This window comes from Pseudonaja textilis, chromosome 1 (genome assembly GCF_049901715.1).
Source record: "Pseudonaja textilis isolate UNSWEBS1 chromosome 1, rPseTex1.2, whole genome shotgun sequence".
Classification (NCBI taxonomy): Eukaryota; Metazoa; Chordata; class Lepidosauria; order Squamata; family Elapidae; genus Pseudonaja; species Pseudonaja textilis.
Genome location: NC_141990.1, coordinates 64,782,022 through 64,789,896, shown reverse-complemented (window position 1 = coordinate 64,789,896; position 7,875 = coordinate 64,782,022).

Genomic DNA, 7,875 nt, shown 5'->3' with positions numbered 1-7,875 from the left:
CCTTGCATCACATTTTGTGTAATTGTGCTGTTATTTTCATTAGAAGGAGATAAGGAAGTACAGAAATGCTCAGAATAAAGCAAAAAGAATAGGCCTGTTTATTCCCAACTGGGGACCTTTCTCTTCTTTCAAGTAGGATTTTTTTAAAGAGGCATTTTGGCAAAAAGCCCTCACCAAATCCAACAGCAAGTAAACAGACTTCTCCAGCAGCACTACAATGAATTAAGGGCCTTTAAAATATTTATAATAAAGCAGCATGGCAGGGGAACAGAAGAGAAAATTACAGACAGAGAGTCAAATAGAAAAGAAGTTCATCCTTTGTGGATTGCCAGCCCATGGTTTGTTAAGCTTTTCACAAATATTTAATTAGACTGACTGCATTAACAACATAAAAGAGGTATGTCAGCATCCTCTATTGCACTATCTTTAGAACAATTGCCTTTTCTGGACAGCATAGATCTTCATGGCAGGAGGTAAGTAGAATCTTTCCAAAACACAGCAGATGGTGAAACAGAGATCCACATTCTCTCTTAAAAAAAAAAATCTGGGTTCCCAAGCTTTGTATTGTTTGTTTACATTCTGCATATATTGATTTTATGGTTATAAAAGGTTATAACATATTGTAGCTCTATGGGTGTGGCATTACAAAACTAGAGGTAGGCCCCGGACCCATAGCATGCTTAATTGGGTTTATCAATGGTAGTTAATGAACTATGGAAATTCCAAACTGATTCTGTTGACCTGATTGGCTAATTCCAGTGTTTAGATTTAACCCAACATGGGTAAATCTTGTATGGGGTTAACAAATTCATCCAGTCAGTCAAAGCTCAGGTACACACACAAACACATAAAATTAATTACTGTATTTTGTATTCTGGACATCATTTTAAAATACTGTCAGCCAGTGAACATCCTTCCCTAGCCCTGACTGGCTATGGATGAAAATACCTTCCCTACTCTCGGGCTAATGGAAAACATGCCTGTTGCATGTACTTATAGCTAGTGATGGATTGTTTTATGCCCACTTCTGGGGGATTGTTATAGTTGGAGATGTCTATCTCCTTTTTCATTCATTCATTCGTTTGTTCATTTGTTTGTTTGTTTGTTCGTTCGTTCATTCGTTCGGTCAGTCAGTCGTGATTTGACTTTCTCCATAATTAAAATCCTTGTTTTTTCCTGCAAGGAATGTTTTATTTCTCAAGAGCAATTGTGGGGACAAGTCTCATGGTTGGAGAGGTTGAGGAGGAATAGAAGATTTTGTGTGTTTATGTGATTGCTTGTCTTCTGCTTTTTGTGGCTGTGTTGGGGAAGAAAGTGATACTAGGTTACATAAAGCACCTTGAGTGTTCAAAAGGGCTGTTAGAAGACAGGGCAACCAGGAAAGATGCTTTAGCATGACTTGGTTCTTGGATTTCTTCTGTTCTGTTCTTTTCTGTCTCTCTCTCTCTTTCTCTCTCTCTCCCCCCTGTTCTCATTCACATATATTTCAGACTTTATTATTTGTTTATTAGATATATGTACCACCCATTACCCATCTAGAGGCTTCATGTCAATAGGGAAGGGACTCACAATGCAACAAAGCCTTGTGATTTTTCTTCTGATGCGGAGATTCACAGTTTCACCAACCCCTGCCTGAGAAAACGGACTAAGTTTCTGTGTTCCCAAAATAGCCATTTTTGAATTGGGTAGTGTGATTATGTGCAGTTGGAATGGCCAGTAAGGAGAACTAATTGGATCAATATCTGATGGGATTTGTTGTGCCATGAAAATGACATATAAAGAGATAAGTCACCCCTCTGTTCTTCCAAAGACAATTCCAAGCAGGAAACACTGAAACATTATTTGTGTGCATAGCTGTGCATGAATTTCTGTTGAAAATCTAATCCCCAGTATGATGTCATGAGGAGATGAAGCTGCCATATTCATTGTTACAATGACAATATAGAGCTAATCATTGATAACAAATTCTTCTTTAAATTAGCCCAAGAAGATCCAACGAATGAAACATGTCCCAGTAGCTTTCCTATAAGAAAGAGCCTTTTCTCTTCAGAACTAATAAACCTTAGTTGCAGGTTATGAGTTTTTAAAATCTAATTCAAATGTCACATGAGTAGAATAATGTTTGGGCTTAAATAGGACAAGAGGTCGTTTTCTGTATTTTCATTAAAAGCAATCGGGGATTTCTCTGGCTTTATTTATAAAGATGATTTGGAGTGATTATGGAGAATTCTACTCCATCTCCTACATATGTTGTCTCTTGAAAAGGAAAAGTACTGTAAAATACAAAGGCAAGATGTGATCTTACAATTAGTAATTGCAAATCCTTTGTGTTAGATTGATAAGATAAACATGTATTAAATGCATACTTCCATTAGGTGGCAATGTTCCATAAACTTTGACTGTCACGGCAATTGGTTTCATTTGATTGGAAAAGCATGGCCTGTCTTCTTAATTATGAATATGCAGTGTTTTACAAGGAAAAAAAAAAGATCCAGCTTTACTAAGAGATGAACTGAAGTGGCTACCTCAAGTGACAGTTTGGGGGCATCAAATGAAAGTTAGTTAATGGTAATTTGCAGTTAAGAATGCACTGGGTGACATTTGGATTTTTCACCTCAGGCATCATAATGTTTGCAGCTGCTTCTAATGATACATATATCTTTGGAATGAAACAGTAAATTGCTACTACCTTGTTAACATTCAAAAAGGGTAACGGTTTTCGTCACCCCCCCACCCCCCCACCCAACGGGAGTCTTCAAAGCAGTGCTTGGTTCTATCAACCTTTAAGAGGAATGGAAAACATACTTTGTCAGGATACTTATTCAGATTACAAATGCTTCTCTTTCTTTTCTACATGGACTAAAGTTGGATCTTGAGTGATATGAGGGAGACTCAAAGGTGGTTAGAAAATGAATGAAAATTCTCCCCAAACACATTTTATTCTTCACCGGATAATTCATTATAATGAGACAAAAACAATGACAGAGTTATACATTACACCAAACTATACAGTGCTGCTGATGTAAATAGAATTTCTCATCCTATAAGACCTCCAATTCTAGAGAAATGTGTTGGCTATCAGTCTCTTATTTTGTGTGATAGAGAACACTGAAAATAGGTCTGCCTTTTGTGGATTTAATCACTTTAGGTTGTGGAAAGCCTCCCCCTCGAAGAATGAAATATTTTGGAGAATATTAAAAGAAGCAGAATATTATATGTCCCCAAAGGGAGAAATGGAGAAACAAGTTCTTAGAGGCAGAAAGCAGACCCCAGTCTTTCTTAATAGCCCACAGCAGATGTCCATTAAGAAATCCTGGGCCAGCCTATTCACAAAAGACCTTCACCTCCAGGTGATGGGATTAAGGACAGGACATTTATTTATTTTTATTTATTTGTTTTGATTTGCCAATCGCTTACAAGATAATAAGTATGAATATAAACACAAGTAAGAATACAGGAAATAGGTACGAATAAATGGAGACAATAGGACAAGGACGGTAGGCACGATTATGCATTTATGCATGCCCCTTACAGACCTCTTAGGAATGGGGTGAGGTCAATAGTGGATAGTTTGAGGTTAAAGGAGTGGGGGTTAGAGGATGTAACAACAGAGTTAGGTAGTGCATTCCAGGCATTGACTACTCTGTTGCTGAAGTTGTACTTTCTGCAATCAAGATTGGAGCTGTTTACATTGAGTTTGTATTGTTGCGGTTGAAGCTGAAGTAGTCATTGACTGGTAGAACATTGCAGCAGATAATTTTGTGTACTATGATTAAGGCCAACATTAGATGTGGCGTAGTTCAAGATTGTCCAAGCCCAAAATTTCAAGCCTGGTGATATAGGGTTACTCTTCTCGTGAAATACTTCTGGACTCGCTCAATTGTATTAATTCATTGAGAAAAATGGAAACAATACTGGTCCATTAAGAAAGACAGGCTAACGATAAAAGATAACAGGATAAAATCAATTACACATGCCTGACAGGATTAGGACAGGAAGCTGCTAATTAAAACCCACCACAAATCTTTGTGAAACAAGTGAAACCAATCAAATAATAAAAGCACACCAGGCAAACCTCAAAATTACAAAATACTGTAAACTGTATAAAAAGATCCTGACACTCCTCAAGCTAACTTATCAGCTGACCCAGAATTTCATGCTCTCTCTCTCTCTCTCTCTCTCTCTCTCTGTGTGTGTGTGTTCTGTTTACCAATAAACAGAACCCTTCTTTCCAATCAGCCTCCATTTTGTTTTCAACACCTTTCTCCCAGCTTGAAATTGCACCTGGATTTTTCTTCCAACAAGGTTAAGAAAGCAAAACTAGCTTGGTCTTTGAATTAAGTGGCAAAAATCCACAATAAATGTTTCTAAGAAGAGCACACTCTTTCTTGCCTGTAGAATTATACTGTGATATAGAGGAAAAAGGTTACTGCTGCTGTAAATTTTCTTTGTTCACATAAAAGAGCCTTTCTGACTTAACAAATGAATAATTAAAGATACAAATGCTAATCCTTAGTAAATTAATTCTTTTGTAAACTCCCTTAAAATGGAGGCCAAAAATGGTGCCACCCCAAAAATCTATGTTTTTAATGTATTTTCATATACGTATTATCCATCTGCTGTTTTTATATTTTTTTAAAATTCCTTACAATATATTCTTTTCTTAAAATATTTTTTTATTATTTTATGTGCACAATAATTCCATGCCATTTCAACCATGTGTTGACTAGGTACATACTTCGTGTGCTCACAATTACAAAGAATGTTTCCCTTATCAATATATCAATAATCACATTTTCTTATACATCTTATCTAATATATCTATTCTTTAACAATCTTATCTTATTGCTTTACACATTCATCTAAGTCATTTAATTTGTTAATTCCTTACAATATATTCTGAATAAGAATTCCAATGGGTGGGGTCAAAGAGAAGAGCCTTTTCTGCTATGGCCCCATTTCACCACTGGAAGTTGAAACTGCAGCCATTCTTTTGGCCTTCTGGAGGGTTATCAACACTTAGCTTTGTTGCTTGGCCTGGGGCCCTGAAGGGACACTCACCATTGGAGGTGGCTGAAAAGTAGAGGTGGATACAAAGATCTCACCCCCTATTTCCTTGGCTCTAGTTTTTAATATAGTGTTTAAAATGTTTATTTGTTTATATTTATCTTTTAACTCTTTGCAAGCCATCTAGAATTGCCTTATTGGGGAGAGGGGCCAGGCTTGGGATTCTACTGGTTCTGACTCTGTAGAACCGGTAGCTCTGAAGAGCAGCAGACAGAGAGCATACATAGAACATGCTGTGCACAAAACATAGAATCACTGAACTGGTAGTTACACTGGTTGGATCCCACCCCTGAGTGGGGCTGTATGTAAATTAACGATATTTTCTTTTCTTTATTGATCCTTTCAAATGCAGGGCAGGATCAATATTTCTGATATGAAGAGGGATTTATACTTGTTACTCAGCAAATCATGGATGATCAGTTTCGGTCACATTTGGCTAAGATTTAGATTTCCTGGAAAAGGTGAAACCTGCACCAGAAGTTTTGCTAACCGTGGTTTGCACATTCTGATAATAGTGAAGTGTTTGATAAATCAGGTGAACAAATTAGACTTAGAGTGAAGTGGGAACCCAGTCAGCTCTGATGGTGGAAGGTTTACTTGGGAGTATGTGTAGATATTTGTAAGGAGACATACATCTAGAGTAAAATAGAATAGAATAACAGAGTTAGAAGGGACCTTGGAGGTCTTCTACAACAACCCCCTGCTAGACAGGAAACCCTACACCACTTCAGACAAATGGTTATCCAACATCTTTTTAAAAATTTCCAGTGTTGGAGCATTCACAACTTCTGGAAGCATGTTGTTCCACTGATTAATTGTTCTTTCAGGAAATTCCTCCTTAGTTCTAAGTTGTTTCCCTCTTGATTAGTTTCCACCCATTGCTTCTTTTCTTGCCCTTAGGTGCTTGACTCCGTCTTCTTTGTGGCAGCCCCTGAGATATTGGAACACTGCTATCATGTCTCCCCTAGTCCTTCTTTTCATTAGACTAGGCAATGGTGCTCATCTCTGTTTCTTAACCAAGGGAGCGAACATTGTCCAAAGACATTTCCATGGTCATATGGCCAGCATGACTATATGCTGAGGTGCATGGAAGATTGTTACCTTCCCACTGAAATGGTACCTATTTATTTACTTGCATTTGCATGCTTTCGAACTGCTCGATGAGCAGGAGATGGGGCAAGTAATGGAAACTCCCTGATTGCACGACACTTGAGTCTTGAACCCAGGCTGGCAGCTTTCCCGCCAGTAAGCTCAGCATCCTTAAACACTGAGCTATTGCAGGGTCTTTATTAAAAAATAATAATCACAAAATAGTATTTCTCTCCTTTCCTTTCCCCTCCTTCTCCCTCTCTTGCTCTCTCCCTGTCTTCCCTTCTCTGTCCCTTTCCCACCCTCCTCTCTCTCTCTCCTCCTCTCCTCTTCCCTCCCTCTCTCTCTATGCACCATTCATGGTCACAACTGATGTCCCAGTTCTGGTGTGAAAAACATTTTCCTTTCTGATTGCTTGAGGCAGTCATCTCCTCCACACAAAGATCTTTCCTTTAGAAAAAAACCACACACCTGGGTACCACGTTTCTTTTGCTAGAATATTATCATGTGGAGAAGCTGGTATATGAAGAAGTGAGGATGAGAAGGAGGATTGTGACCCCTTTGAGATTAAATGGTTTATTGCAGAATAAGCCTTTGTAGGCAACATTCCAAGTTGTCATATGGTGCATAACAAAGTAATCTGTCATGTGTCTGATAAAGTGGGTTGTTTCGAGGGGAACTCATACTACAATAAATCAGTTTGTCCCTGTAGTAACACGGTATGGTTTCCATTTTTGCTGGAGTTAAAAGCAGCTTAAAGTAACAGTACAGAAAGCGCCTGTTAGTCATTCTTAAGTACAGTAAAGTACAGGCCAAAAAAGAAAGTGTGCAATCTTTTGGACATCAATCATTGCAACAGAAAACAAAGTGTATTTGTGTGTATATTAAAACTGCCTGACCTGAATCAGCTCAATTAGGGCAAATAGTGTTCTTTATCTGTTTAGATAAGTGTTCTTTTTTCAAACTTGGCAACTTTAAGATATGTAGGTTTCAACTTCTGGACTTCAGCTGTCAGTATTTGGCTGGAGAATTCTGAGAGGTGAAGTCCAGCCATTTTAAAATTGCCACTTTGAAAAACACTGGCTTATAGATGATTGAAATAAAACTGGTTCTTTGATTAGTGGTGGAAAAGGAAGAGGATCACTTTGTCTCCAAAGACTCACATTTTGGGTGGGCCACTGAACACATTTGAAATTTTGTTAAAATTTCATGGGATCTTTCACGAAATGGCTGTCAGCAAGTCTAGGGCCAGACAAAAATATCTGTTTCCTAGAAGACTGATTGATGAGGCTGAAGGAAAATGAGTTTTCCTGAGAGCAAAATGGAACTCTGCCCTTTTGAATCTACAGTTTTCTGCTTCATCATCCATTTCATAGAAGACAGATCCTTCTGGGTAGCCTGACAAAGAAGCAAAGCACAAAACAGGGGTGCAATACTAAAGCCAGGAGGCAGAATGTAATAAGTTCTCACTTTATGAAAGACAACCAGTGATGCCAAGGGAGACATATTACACTATATCTATGTGACCTACTCAGCTGTAATCCTAAGTCACAAAGCACACTGATGATTGTTGAACAGAATTTTCAGATTTACAAGGTTTGGGATGGATTTAAAGAGTATCCAGGATAGATCAATGCAAGATGACAGTCGTTTTGACTTCAAGCAACACAGCCTAAAATCTAAAGGCTACATCCAGCTAGTGTAGAATAGTGATTTATG